Source organism: Carassius carassius, chromosome 21 (genome assembly GCF_963082965.1).
Source record: "Carassius carassius chromosome 21, fCarCar2.1, whole genome shotgun sequence".
Classification (NCBI taxonomy): domain Eukaryota; kingdom Metazoa; phylum Chordata; class Actinopteri; order Cypriniformes; family Cyprinidae; genus Carassius; species Carassius carassius.
The window spans coordinates 8,294,353-8,310,566 of NC_081775.1; the positions used below are offsets into that span (position 1 = coordinate 8,294,353).

The window sequence follows — 16,214 nt, forward strand, 5'->3', positions numbered from 1 at the left end:
CTTCATCATAGACCCTCAAAACACTCCCAATGTGAAACCTGCTCAAAATGTAGGCAATTTAATTATGCTGCCTACTAAGACACCACACTTAATTCAAGAATGCACTGCAACAAGTTCATGAAAAAAACAAATCCAATCCAATGCATCTTCATAATGCATTATGCATGTAGGCCCCAAATAAAGTGGATTGTTAAAATCTTCACGTACAATCTTTCCTCAATCAGCAAGGTAAAGACAGGCCAATTTGAACAGTGAGTCAGTGTCCAGGGGCCACATTAAAATCTCTCTCCTTTCCACTGTCATCTCAATCAGAGATTTGCTCTTCACCGGGTGAATTAGACGGTGCTTCATAACAAACTAACCGCAGGACACAAACGCACACAAAAACATGCATAAACATGCAGAGACAAGCACTACAATTAGACTCAGGTACTGAGACACACACACACACTCTCAGAGAGCAGATGCAATTACACAGGCATGGGAACCGAGAGGTGATACACTGTTAGAGAGGTAGAGGTTGATAATGGAATAAATGAGTGCTGTGAGTGTGTGTGTGTGTGTGTGTGTGTGTGTACTGCCAGCTAGAGCCATTAACCTCCTATCCTAATAACAGACTTTAATGGCAACTTTGCAAGTTTGTTTTTTACCTTGACATAATTAAATACAGAGCTCAACATTTGATGATGGCATTAGGGGAAAAGGCATAATGAGACATAATAACTCGGTCTTTGTTGTTCAAAACAAAGACACATTTCTACAGTAACCTATCTCCTCTGCTTAAAAACCCTATGAACTTCACTAGGTGGCACAGAAGATTTTTCAGCGAGCTGTTATGTGGTTCACAGGGTCTTCTCGATGGGTACTAGATGGTTACTTACTGGCCCATATCAAAAAGCCCATGTTGATTGAGCGGAATAATTTAATTTAATTTAAATATGAATGATTTTTAAGATATTAAACAGTATAAACGTTTACACTTTGAACAGAATCTTTGTAACAATTGAAAATGTTATATATTGCCATTGTGGGGTGTGAGAATGGAGGCTCACCCCAGTGCGTGGGATTCCTCTCTTTCACTCCGTCACGGAGTGAGGTGTGTGCCTGTAGCTGATGCATCAGTGGAAGATGTACTCGTTGCGGTTGGTGAACAAATTGGATTTGAATAAAATTGTTTCTGTCTCGCGCATGTATAAGACCGTTGTGATCTTCGTGAAGGAGCAGTGTTTGGTTGGTCGGCTGATTGAGAGCGGAGTGTGGGTAAGTGTCATTTCACCGCTGGTTTTGCTTTCAACAAAAGTCACAATCTCGAATGTTCCACCATTCATACCTAACTGTGAAATTGAGCGAGATCTACTCCGGTTTGGGAAACTTGCTAGCGGAATAAAAATGATTCCGCTAGGTTGTAAGAATCAAGCATTAAAACACGTGCTGTCATTTAGACGCCAAGTTTTTATGTTTTTGGAATCATCGTCTCTGGATATTTCATTTCGCGTACAGCATGAAGGAAAATCCTACATGATTTATGTGAACACTGGCAGTTTAAAATGTTATGAGTGCGGGAATATCGGACATAAGAAAAATGTTTGTCCACATAAGAAGCAAGTTGAAATAAATGAAAATGCAAATGAAACTGAAGTTGTTTTATGAACGGAAGAAGTGCAGAGAATAGAATCAGGGAAAAATTAGGCTGATACTAAAAATTCAAACTGTGGTGCTGTGCAGGAAAGTGAAAGCAGGCCTATAGTAAGTGAAGTAGTTGAGGAAAACAGTGTAAGAAGTGTTGAAGAAGAAAGGTCTAATGCAAACTGTACTTTTGAGATGGAAGGACAAAGAGGTGAAGATCACTTCGTTGTCTCACAGATAGAGGAAGAGGAAACTGATCATGGAATAGAGGAAGGTGATGAGGATGATAATATGTCTGAAATGTCTGACATTCCTTCTCAGTGTGGGATGAACAGTTGTATACTGTAAAAGAAATAAATTATTTTCTGGATGAAACTTTTGGCAAAAAGTTTGAAGTAAGAGAGTTCTTTCCAGATGTAAACAAGTTTTTAATTTCAGTAATAAAATTGCAGAAATCAGTTGGTTTTGAGGAACTTAGTAGAAGGAAAAGGTTTAGACTGAAGAAAATCGTGACAAATTTAAGGAGAGGAAAATGTCCGGCTACAAGATTAATTAAGACTGTTTAATGTCACAAAGGGTGAATTTTCTCTTCCATCTGAAATTGTCTCTCCTTTGTGGTTTTTTGTTTTCTTTCTTCCATTTTTCCCTCTTTATATGGGCTAGGAACCATTAATATAAATGGAGGGAGGGAAAAAAATAAAATAAGGGCAGTTCTATCTAAATATATACAAACAGAAAACATTAATATTGCTTTTATCCAAGAAACTCATAGTGATCAGATAGATGAGATGGATTGGAGAATGTGGTGGGATGGAAATATTTTCTTTAGTCATGACTCTAATTTAAGTGGAGGTATTGCAATCCTTTTTGGGAAAAATATAAACATAACTGTTGTTTCTACGTGTGAGATAGGGTAGGGCTTTAGCTCTTCAGGTAGAGATAATGGGTTTAAGTTTTGTTTTTATTAATATATATGCCCCAAATAATGGTGCAGAGAGAATAAGGTTCTTTAGGAAGGTGAATGAAAGTTGAAAAGATTTTGATAAGGGTACAATTTTAGTTTTAGGTGGTGATTGGAACTGCACATTAGATTAGATTTTACTCTAGATAGGAATGGAGAGGAACCTTGTCCACCTTCAGCTAGTTTTTTAAGAAATATTATTAGGGATTATGATTTAATTGATGTGTGGAGAGAACATCATCCAATGACAAGACAGTATACATGGGTAAAAGTTGCTAGTGATCACATTAGTTCAGCAAGGCTGGATAGGTTTTATATTAGTAGAAGTAAGAATAATAGTGTTAAAAAATCTGTTATTTCCCCAAATGGTTTTACAGACCACCATTTGTGCTTAATTGAATTAAGTAAAAAAAAAATCTAAAAGTTTTAGTTCTTATTGGCATTTTAATGTTAAGTTATTGCATGATGTAAATTTTTGTGAGAATTTTGTATTATTGTGGAATAAATGGAAAGAAAGAAAAAATTATTATGAAAATATTCTACAATGGTGGGAGGTGGGAAAAACCCAAATAAGAATGTTTTGCCAAGATTATACTGCTCATACTAATAGTTTGATTAAAAAGACAATTAGAGAACTTGAGAGAGACATTGAACAACTTGAAGTAAATGTAGTCAACAATAATTTAACAGATGCAAATAGGTTGGAAAAAAAGAAAAAATCTTTAGGAACTCTTCTCCATGAAAATGCAAAAGGAGCTTTAATTAGAGCTCGATTTTCTTTACTAAAGGAAGTTTATTCTAGTTCATTCTTTTTTAATCTGGAAAAGAAAGAGATGGAAAGAAAACAGATGTTACATCTGAAACGTGCTAATGGAACTTTGACATCTGATCCAAAGGAAATGAGGATGATTGCAATGAATTTTAATAAGGATTTGTTTGGAGAGCAAAAGTGTGATGTTTCAAGTATGGACTTTTTATTTAAAGATGTACCTAAATTGAATACTGAACAAAAAAAGGAGTTGGACTCTGATATAATGATAAATGAACTGTCAGAAGCAGTTCAACAAATGTCTGTTGCTAAAGCCCCTGGTATTGACGGACTTCCAGCAGAATTTTATTGGCATGTGATTAAGGAAGATATGTTGGAGGTTTTTAAAGTATCTTTTAAAAAAAAATGAACTACCAACTAGTTGTAAAAGGGCTGTGCTTTCGTTGTTACCTAAGAAAGGTGATCTTGGTCTTTTAAAAAATTGGAGACCAGTGGCATTGTTATGTACAGATTATAAAATCCTTGCAAAGTGTTTTTCAAATAGATTAAAAAAACACCTTGGGTCTTTGATCGAAAGGAATCAGACTTATTGTATACCAAATCGAACTATAATGGATAACCTTTTTCTTTTAAGAGATGTAATTGATTTAGCTTTGTTTTGTTCAATGCTCTCAAAGCTTTTGGAATTGGAGATCGTTTTTTATCAGGCATAAAACTTTTATATACTGGGTCATCTGTTATGTTAAAGGTGGGAGGTGGACTTAGTCAGCCAGTTTTAATGAAAAGAGGAATAAGGCAGGGATGTCCTTTGTCAGGACAACTTTTTTCTTTAGCAATTGAACCCCTACATTGTCAGTTGAGAAAAAATATAAAAGGTTTTGCAGTTAAAGGTTCTGAAAATATGCTTATAAAAGTATCTGCTTATGCAGATGATATCACTGTTTTTATAAGAAATGAAAAAGATGTTGAAGCATTAAAAGAAAGTTTAAATATTTATGAAAAGGCCTCATCTGCAAAGGTCAATTGGAATAAAAGTGAAGGTTTTATTAGGGGGAATTGGCAAGAGGAACCCCCTCCAGTACTCCCAGGTGGAGTTAAATGGGGTAAAGAAGGCTTAAAGTTTTTAGGGGTATATCTAGGGAAAGAAGGATATCAGGAAAAGAACTGGGAGGGTATGATAGAAAAAATGTGTGGAAAACTGTCCAAATGGAAGTGGGTGTTACCCAAACTATCATACAGAGGAAGGGCACTGGTTGTTAATAATCTTGTAGCCTCTATGATCTGGCATAAAATAATTTTACTAAAACCACCAAATAATATTATTGGTGAAATTCAAAGAAATGTAATTAATTTTTTTTGGTCTGGATACCACTGGACAAAGGCTGCTGTGCTCTTCTTACCAGTAAGTGAAGGTGGACATGGATTAATGGATATACAAAGTCGAATCATGACCTTCAGAATCCAAGCAGTGCAAAGACTATTGTATTCTGGACAATATATGTTGACTGACACAGCTTGTGCCTTGTTGCAAAATGTGGATATTTTTAAATATGATAAACAGTTGTTCTTAATAAGGTTGATGGACACTGATTTGAGTGGTACCTCATCTTATTATCAGTCAGTTTTAAGAGCATGGAGATCAATTTTCAAAGTGGAGAGAGGTTCTTCAGAACTTGGAAGCTGGATAAGACATGAACCTCTTTTTAATAACCCTCTGATTGAAGTCAAAGAACTAAGTCTGAGGAGTTTAAGGTCTGTAATGGCAAAAGCTGGTTGCACCAAAGTATCTGATTTGAGAAATGGCAACAAATGGAAAAGCCCTGAAGAGATGTGTTGTCTGACAGGCATCAGGTCTGTTAGGTTCATGAAGATAATATTAAATAGAATTTTTTCGTCCTTACCTTCTATATTAAGACAACTTCAAGAAGAAAATGAGCTGACTTTACAGGACAATGATGAAAATTATAATTTTCCAGAGTTAAAAATTTCTGCAGCCACTGAAGAAGAACCAGAAAAGGACTCTAATCTTAATTTTAAAACTCCACAACTGACAACTTTTGAAGAAACATCCAAGAAAGCAATCTATGCAACATGTGTGAAAGTGTCTCATTACTCCTCTCTAAAGAAAGTAAAGGACGTTTTTGGGCCAGAATCTTCACCTAAGGGATGTTGGAGGTTGTTATATAAACCTCCTACAGAGAAACGGACTGCAGATCTCCAGTGGAGAGTTGTACACTGGGCAATAGCCACAAATAAACATGTGGCACATTTTCATCCCAATGTGGTAAAGGAATGTGTATTTGCAATGCTGAGGAGACAGTAGATCATGTGTTTTTGTATTGTGTTAGATTCAGAAACATTTTTCAGACCTTGGAAGACTGGTTTAGAAAATTAGGAGAAGTGTTTAGTCCAGCAAATTTTATATTTGGTCTTAAATATGTTGCTGCAAAGAAGAAAACAATGTCTTTGATAAACTTTATAGTGGGTGAAGCAAAGCTAGCAATATGGTTGACAAGAAAGCGGAAAATTAAAGGTGAATGTTCAGTGGATCCTGAATTGACTTTTAAAGCTCTAATAACTGCAAGAATCAGAGCAGAATTTGCTTTTTATAAAATGACGAATAATTTAATTGGTTTTAATGGAACGTGGGGAATTGAACTGTGTTGTTGATGAGGAGGAAAATGTAATATTTCTCATGTAATTTATTTTATTATGTAAATATTTAATAATATTTATATAGGGAAAAGAATAGAAAGTGATATGAAATTGTAAGAAAAACTGTTAATAAAGGAGTGTAAAAATAAAAAATCTCTCTCTCTCTCTCTCTCTCACTCTCTCTCTCTCTCTCTCTCTCTCTCTCTATATATATATATATAAGTACAGACCAAAAGTTTGGACACACCTCATTCGAAGAGTTTTCTTTATTTTCATTACTATGAAAATTGTAGAGTCACACTGAAGGCATCAAAACTATGAATTAACGCATGTGGAATTATATATAGAATTATATACATAACAAAAAAGTGTGAAACAACTGAAAATATGTCATATTGTAGGTTCTTCAAAGTAGCCACCTTTTGCTTTGATTACTGCTTTGCACACTCTTGGCATTCTCTTGATGAGCTTCAAGAGGTAGTCACCTGAAATGGTCTTCCAACAGTCTTGAAGGAGTTCCCCGAGAGATGCTTAGCACTTGTTGGCCCTTTTGCCTTCTGTCTGCGGTCCAGCTCACCCCTAAACCATCTGGATTGGGTTCAGGTCCGGTGACTGTGGAGGCCAGGTCATCTGGCGCAGCACCCCATCACTCTACTTCTTGGTCAAATAGCCCTTGATGCCTTCAGTGTGACTCTACAATTTTCATAGTCATGAAAATAAAGAAAACTCTTTGAATGAGAAGGTGTGTCCAAACTTTTGGTCTGTACTGTATATATATATACATATATACACATACATATATATATATATATATATATATATATATATATATATATATACACATATATATATTTATATATATACATATACATATATATACATATATATATATATATACATATACATATATATACATATACATATATATACATATATATATATATATATATATATATATATATATATATATATATATATATATATATATATATATATATACATACATATACATATACATATACATATATATATATATACATATACATATATATACATATACATATACATATATATACATATACATATATATATATATATATATATACACATATACATATATACATATATATATATATATATATACATATATATATATATATATATATATATATATATATATATATATATATATATATATATACACATATATATATATACATATACATATATATATATATATACATATACATATACATATATATATATATATATATATATATATATATATATATATATATATATATATATATATATATAAACCAACTGAGTGATAATTCAAATACAATCAATGTGTTCAGTAGTTGATGCAATGTTGAAATTCAGAGAAAGAAGACACTTGAAATTAAAAAAAAGAAGATTTTTGCAAATCCAGTGGTCATATGTTATTATAACTGAAAACTGAAAGACTTTCTGAAATGTAACTATGTGGTATTTTATTTTAGAAAGAAACATTTAAACAATGAAAAATAAGAATGAGGGAGAATCTATTAACTCTAATTTATTTATTGCTATAGTGCTAAAAATAATGCAATCAATAAAATAAACTTTAGCCTGATTACGAGTATTTTGAGCTGCAACAATCTAATTACAAGTACTTGATATATTCACCGTGTATTCAGCGGCATTGGAGGTTCAGTGTTTAACAAAAAGCCAGAAACCGGTTCTTTTAGACCTCACTGGTTCTTGGTGCATTCTTATACAATAGCGTACTTGACTCAGCACTATGATGACAAATGTTATAGAGTTCGTGTGCTACACTATCATTAGCTACACCAGTAATTTTCCACAGTTCCATTTGTGTTCAATTGGCTCTCGCTTGCTCTCCCCAGGGATGCCTTAATGTCTGTATAATATAACATAGTATAACTCTATCCCACTCACAATACGCATCCCACTTTACAGCCTGCTTCATGACTAAAATAATTACTTTTACTAGCTGTTTTTTAATAAGGCAAGCATTAATATTAATATTGCTCACATTTAGGGTTATGGAGTTTTGTTCAAATCCTTGTACTAAACAGCAGGTAATTCATCCCACACCATTTATGCTACAGAAGATTTACACCGAAGGAGGACTCGAGTCATATCTAGAGACCAGAATATCATTGACTCGACCGTGGGCTACACACACACACACAAAAATTACCCAGAACACTTTAGTAAGTCCGATGCCGTATCAGGTTTTTCGGACTTTCCCTCATAAATCTTCTCAGTGTTTTATCTTTTTTTTTGTTCAACAAAAGTTGTGGGATTTCCCTGCCACAGTGACTGTATGTTTACTTTCTGTCACGACTGTCATGCCTCGTCATGTTTGAATGAGAACTGACAATGAAGCAATTCCTTAAAAGGGAACTGCGATAGTCGGATAATATTGTAATTGTTGTTTTAGAAATGTGTTCAATAGCCATGTATGTTTGTGTCATATCTTTATGATAGTTAAACAAAATCACATAAGCAACTGTGCTGTTTTTCCCGAATATCAAAGCAAATGTAAATGTGATATTGATTTTATACATATGTAATAGTAGAATTAAAAAATAACATTTTATACCAGTAATGTAATTATATAGCAGTTAAGTTAATATTGTTAATATTAACTTAAAGTTTAGTCATAATTTTTTTCCTATTTTGTAAACAAAAAGAGTAAAAAAAAAAAAAAGCCAAACAACAAACAGCAGTGTTTGTTTTCTGAACGAATCAATGATTTAGTGAATTATTTCTAAAGAGTCACTTTCTTTTTTCTTGAATAAATCCACTGTTCGAACGAGGCGACAGAATGAATCTTTCAATGACACATTCCTTAAGACAATGACTCACAGACACCTACTGGTGGTTTTAGATTCATGTGTAAAATATCCTTTCATTTAATAAAAATACCATATTTCAATACTCAAAATATACATTTAAAATATTAAATCTCAAACCATTATTTCTGCAATTGTAATTGCAGTGTAAATGCATCTAAATGGTGTTTGCTGGGGTTAAAACAAAAATAATCCGGGGGCGGGGCGGGGCAATGACTGTGGCAACTTTAACATTTGAAAGGATAATATGGCAAAGTTATTGCTTTCTTAATTCAAACTGATTTTCTTTTACATGAATATATGGTTGACCTGAAGAATGAAAAGCTACATCATACACTTGGAAAATTATGATCACTAGGGGCCCTATTTTAACGATCTAAACGCAAAGTGTAAAGTGCACGCAGATGCACTCAGGGCGTGTCCAAATCCACTTTTGCCATTTCGCCGGGTGTATTATAGGGCCCTAGGGGTGTGACAATACATAGAGATGAGGAAAAATACAGATACTTGGTTCACTACAACAAGACAATATTTTAATACTATTTTTAAGAAACTTTCAATGACAAGATTTTTCTTTTAATTACAAAAAGTAAAACAAAGCAGTTGTATTTAGAAATATTTTAACTAATCTAGGACTGTAATTAATGATTATTTTGGTAACCAAGTAATCTGATTATTTTGACAACTGAGTAAATCTGATATTTTTTAGTAATACAAATAGACTAAGTGAAAAAGTGAAAAGCAGGCTTTAGTATAACTATTTATATATGAACTAATGATGAGGCAATAATAATTGGCTCAAATAAAATAAAATAAAATATAGAAACCAAGTAATTATATGATTGTATTGAACAACGCTGTTAAAATACATAATGTAAAATGCTTATACATAATATGAACATAACCAACTTAAGTACATTATGTGTTAAAACAAATACCTGTAGAGGGAGCCAATGGCCTGGTGACGTTTAACAGCTTTACAGCGTGATTAAATGATGTTTAAATCCATAAAATTGTAATATTTGGCCACAGGCAGATACTTTTTTTTTGAAGTCACGATGTACAGTACATGGCATATTTAGACATAGTTCATGTATTCTCCTGTGTTGGCAAAGGTTTATAAATGATTTACATTACAAATCTAGTGAGGTATTGCACACAGTTTTTCCAGATGAACGTTAATTCACATTCATAGCATATACAGAAGTTGTTTAGCCCCTTTCGCATAAACTGTCTTCACTGGAAAATTACCGGTAAGTTACCTTTAATAGATAATGTGTGAACAGGACCTTTTCAAAAATCCCGGTAAATTTGTTCTGGCAATCATACAGCCCCTTTCACACTGCACGCTGGACCTGAAAAATGGCCGGAACATTGCCGGGTCGCTTTCTGTGTGAACACGAACACATGGGGGACCTAGTAGACTTAGTAACATTGCCGGGTTCAGTCCCGGAACGAGCTCTGTGTGAACAAAAGCCAGAAGTAATGCCGTAAAGGGTGTGATGCAGTGAAGACGCACGTTATCACGTGACTCTTCTACCATGTGTTTTGAAGGCAGATCAGCGTTCGCGACAAAAAAAAAATGTGGAAACTGTAATGAAGCAGAGATCAGTTAGTTCCTCACTTTCCGCGCTGAAGCTGAGATCGTTCGCCAGCGTCAGTGAAAGTTAACGTGCCTAGCATTTTCGACTCGTACACTACACGTAAAATCATGATGTCACGTGTCTTTACGGGTGAACGCACACACATATTCTGGGTAATCACTGGCAGTGTGAAAGGGGCTTATGATTCTTATGGAGATGACATAATTACTCTGAGCTGTTTACAAAGCTCCGCTGCTTTATAAATTCACGTTTCTATGCAAATATGCACTAGATGGACATCTTTGTTCATTGTGCCTCACAGCTTTTTGTCGCGCCTGTAAAGTTAGTTTAGCTGAGAGTGGAAGCTGCTCCTCTCATACCACTGGTAGGTGAACTCATGGACTCGAAAGTGATATGAACAAGATTTTTTTTTTTAAATGTAGGATTTTTTTTTCGCAGCCAAACATTGCATGCTGGAAATCCGCCATGTTGCCGGAGAACTGTAAACCCTGCGCTTCAGATGTAGCTTTTGCACCACTTCAGCAGAGCTGAATTTTTTTTTTTCTTCATTTAAAAAAAAATTTGATTTATAAAATGGATAGTTCCGGTCCTTGATTCTGATTGGTTGAGCTGTGCTCGAAGCTGTTGTAAATTACTCTACAAACATATACCTCTTTGTTTCTGTGTGTTGCTTAGCAACCACTTTGTTGCAACCACAACTGATTTTTAGGGAACTGCACTGTTTGGGCGGAAGAATGATTTTATTTAAATCTTTACTTTTAAACAACTTTGTTTTATTTTGTGAAACCTTGCTACGTATATGGAATAACCATTTTATCAAAGCAGTAAGCCCCAAGAAGCAGTGGTTTACGGTGAATTTATAATAGCTAAGTTTTTAGGCACGACGCGCGTGCCTAGCATCGCCCCTTAGCCGTTATAAATTCATTGTAAGCCATGGCTTCTTGGGACTTACTGCTTAATTTGCTGATAAGGATTTAATTAATTGGTAATAACCTACAGTGTCTTATTATTCAAACTCAAGTTATTGACATCTGACATAAAAATAATTTTACATAAAAGATTATGCATACACCTAACATGGCTAGAAAAATTGTCCTCAAAGGATAATAAACCCTGGAAATTAATTTAAGATGGCAAATGTCACCACTTAATGAAAATTTAATGTCTATCGATTTTGACTAATTATTAACAATAAAATTTCGGGAAAAACTGAGATTTCATTTTGTCAATATTGCGCACCCCTTACCTGTTTAATCAGCATGTAGGTCTCGGACATGATCTTCTCGATGCGCTGCAGGTCATAGGTCATGCCCTTCTGACCTTGCTGCCACACCCTGTACGCATCCAAAAGCAGCGTCTTGCCCGACTCCTCGTCATCCAGCAGCTTCCTCTTCCTGCTGGGCCTCTGCTGTAGTCCCACCTCAGGAGTGCTGGCTAGAGGTGTGGGGATGCTGGCTGTTGGTGTTGTGACCATACTAAGTGCTCCTTTAGCTGCGTTCATCTGATTCTGTAGCTGCTGCTGTTTTGAGCTAATGCTCAACTCCTCCAGCGAGAGCTCAGACGCCCGACTGCTCTCTGGGACCTTATCGGCCTCCTCTGCTGCCAATTTAACCACCCCCGGCTCATGTGGTCTGGTTTCAACAGGCGTTTGAGGGTCTCTGAATTTTGAGGCACCCGGCCATGATCCGGGGCCAAGCTCCATAGGCTCTACAAGTGCTGAAGTACCTTTTCTGGGATGAACGCCGGCCTCTGTCGCCTCATTTAAAGGCTCCAGGGTGAGCTGAAGAGTGGCTGAACACTGCTGAGGCATGCTGGGATGTCCGGTCTCACTTCCTGTAGCCTTATGGGTGTTGGGGAGTCCTGCTTTAGGCTGGGTGGCGTGGGAGCATTTGTGGTCCTCCACAGCATGGGGCCGGTTGGACACATCCGCAGTGGTCATTTCACCCATAGAGGTAGTAGACGGTTTAGGGGGATCACTTACCTGAGAATGATAAAAATATGAAAAGGCATCTTCAAACTACAAATGTGATAAAGAAACCACATTTAAAGTGGCCCGTATAAAGTAACGCATGTAAGTTAGGCTGATTCTGCTGACAGAAAGCAAAACGTATGCTAATAAATTATGATTAGTGCAAACTTGAAAAAGTCTGTGAGACTAGGAGTGAGGACGGAAATGTTTTGCCCTACTGGATCTGTTTTAACTCAATGTAAAAAGTGTAAAGAAAGAAGCACAGGCATTAACAGATAAGCGCGTCCTTGACTGTCAGATCAGTTCCCAAACATGACAGAGTCTCCATAGGAAACACATGCTAGCAAAGCCACTGTTCAGCTTCTATTTCTTAAAACAAAACAAAAAACACACGAACAAAATAAAAAAAATTAAATAATAATCGTAAAAAATAAATAAATAAACAAACACACAAAAAACTAAAATGTAAAACAAAAATAAAACCTAAAACCAAAACAAAGCAAAACACAAACAAGTTGACACACAGACACACATAAAAATAAACAAAAAACACACCAAAACAAAAGAAAAAATAAAACAAAATGAAAAAAGGAAAAGAAAAATAACAATGAAAACAAAACTTAATCTTTATACATTATATATATATTTTTTTTATAAAAACACATACAAACAAAACAAAAAGTATTTGACTTTCATACCCCCGTGAGTTTATCCAGATTGTCTTCCAGCACTTTTACAGTGAAGAAAAATGCTCGCTTGGCCAATACTTGTCGGTCCACATCTCTTAAGCACTTCCTATAACACACAACATAACACAATATGATATGTCCTTGCATTAAAATGCTTCCTGCCATATGCTTCATATATAACAAAATAGGAAAGCAAATTTGGCAACACTTTGTTTATCAAGAGGCTACTTCAACTCATTTTCTGTTACAAATATGCAATTATTAAATATTTGCACTGTCTTACTTTCCCTGATCAGGGGTTCTCTGAAGCATCAGGGAGATTTTAAGTAAAGTGTGGTGATCTTTCAGTTGAGACAGAACATCCAGCAAGAGCACGATGGATCTGCTCATATGAGATGCAAAACTACCAGGACGATCGATCTCATCTACTGGAATACGGCAGATGCCCTGAGGAAGAGAAGGAGAGAGCCATTAGCAGAGTTCGTCTGCATGAGGCATCAGGACAGCTTTAAACCCGGCGCTGGCTGTCAGATCTGGCTCCAGCCTCGTTTGCCAAACAAGCCAGCATCTCCACAGGAAAACTGATGTTGCCAAGGCCACTGCTGAGCTTCTATTTACAGCACAATCCAAAATATACATAAGGGCCAATTATAAACACAATTCAGTGCTTCACGAACATCTCCAATTGTGCAAAACAAACCTCCAGGAAAGTTCATTAACATTCACAAGAGGTAAAAACATACAGAAAGAATGGGTGGATGACTTCAGACAGTGCAGCGCTCATAGGCACAAATGAGAGAGAAGGCAAAATGGAGAGAAGTGGAGAAATGTTATTGTTGTAAGGCCATCTGCCGTTGGCTTTTGATGTGTTGGTCTCAGGCCATGAAGACAATCTGCCCACTGATGAGACATCTGCCTCAACCCACTCTCTCTCTCTCGATCCATCTCTCTAGCACTCTGCTTCATCTCGAGCTGTTCATCTTTCCCTCCAGTCGTGCTGGTCTGGTGTGTGAAGTGTATCTGGCTGGAAAACAGCAGACTAAACGGAGCTATTGACAATGTGCGGAAATGGCAAACTAATGAAGACGTCAAGAGAACATTCTCTATGCAGACACGTGTAGTTATGCGAGCTCGATTTCACGTGGCATTGCATTGTGAAAGAACTCATAGCACAGAACGGTGCATTCTCAGGATGACTGCAAGCGTGCAATAGCAGACATTAGCAAAAACTGTCTTCCTTTTCCCGTTTTCTCTTTTAGATCAACAACCGTGCTGTCATGGTGAAGCAACAGTCTGAAGAGAATCATGCCGTCTTATCGGAAAATATGACATTATGTCACAGTAACATGTTAAATCCAATGTGAAATGGCATTTGAAACCCATTTTACTTCTATAGTCAAAATATTTAACAAGAAAAATGTTGGACAGGGCTAGATTCTGACTCAAATATGCAAGGTGAGCGATACATCTCAGAATAAAAAAAGTCAGGTGATTTGAAAGGAGAAATGAATCAGCTGAACAAGAGAATCATTCTTTATACACTACTCAAAAGTTTTTTCATTTGTTTGTAATACATTTTCTCTGCTCTCCAAGGCTGCTTTTATTTGATAAAGAGTAAAAACTGTAAATATTATTACTTATTATTAAAATACCATTTTAATAAAAAAAAATAAAAATATTAATAATACAATTTTGAATACCTGTTTTCTATTTAAATATACTTTAAAATGTAATTTATTCTTGTGATGCAAAGCAGATTTGCTGCTCAAATATTATTCATTATTATTGGTGCACAATTAATAATAATGTTTCTTATTATTATCAATGCTGACAATTTTGCTGCTTAATATTTTTGTGAAAATTGTGATACCTCAATAAATAAATACAATTCATACTTTTATTTAGAAAGGACACATTCAATTAATAAAGTGACAGTAAATACATTTATAATGTTATTTCAAACAAATGCTGCTCTTTTGAACTTTCTATTCATCAAAGAATCCTGAAAAACAACAAATAAAAATGAAGCAGCAAAAAAACATTTTCAACATTGATACAATTATTAATAATTAAGTGCCAACAATAATTGATAATAATCGAGCAAATCAGCATATTAGAATGATTTTTGAAGGATCATGCGCCACCGAAGACTGGAGTAATTATAATATTTGCTTCACATGAATACATTTAAAATATATTAAAATACAAAAAGTTTATTTTAAAATTTTAGCAATATTTTACAATATTACTGCCTTTACTATATTTTTATTTACATGCAGCCTTAGTGAGTATAATATATTTTTCTAACATTAATAACCTTAATTATTCCAAACTTTTAAACAGTAGTGTACATTATGAAGAAAGATAAATTTAAAATCTAGCAGGAACATGGATTAATAAGGTAAGTAGGCTCAATATATTATTTATGAATAAACGATGCGATGCGCACTTGCACTTGCATTTGCATCTGTGCTCTGGTCACGACAGCTTCATCCTTCACAAGTGTGAGTGTGTCTCCAGCAAGCAGAGAACTTCTGAGTAAACATCAATTAGAGCAAATAGTCTGTTTTCAAACAGAAAGCTATAGCCATGCAGAGCTGCAAGTCTCTGCAGTCTTGATTTCAATGAGGAAACAGTGTACCCCAGTTCTCTGCAGCCAATCTTTCAGTCTGGATCTTTCTAATTGCCCTAAAAAAATGACACTGCTTCGGTTTGGCCTGGCAGACACCCATGTATGGACATTTGGACATTCCAGAAAATGTAGATGATGGCACTGGAGCATGTGGAAACTGAGAAAGTGGATGTAAGCGAGAACTAAAAACATATGCAGGAATGTGAAAAGAGAGAATGCGAAAAAGAAAGAAATGCTAATCAGAAGGTTGGATGTTTCCGTAAACCTGGAAGTTTATTTGCATGCGGAATGATCTGCAGCTGCTAGTCGTCAAATTAAGAGCAGAGTGAAAGAACCGTTCCAGAAGGCACATGAGAAAAAGAAGCAAGGGTTTTAGCTGGAGGATGGATTAAAAGAAAGGAATAAACTTCAGATTTTGTTAATGCACTGAAATTCTGCCTATACA

General features: G+C 35.2%; 1 pseudogene; it reads right to left on the reverse strand.

Moving 5' to 3' along the window:
• Positions 1 to 16,214, reverse strand: part of LOC132098247 (calcineurin-binding protein cabin-1-like) — a 112,068-nt pseudogene that overhangs the window by 20,354 nt on the left and 75,500 nt on the right.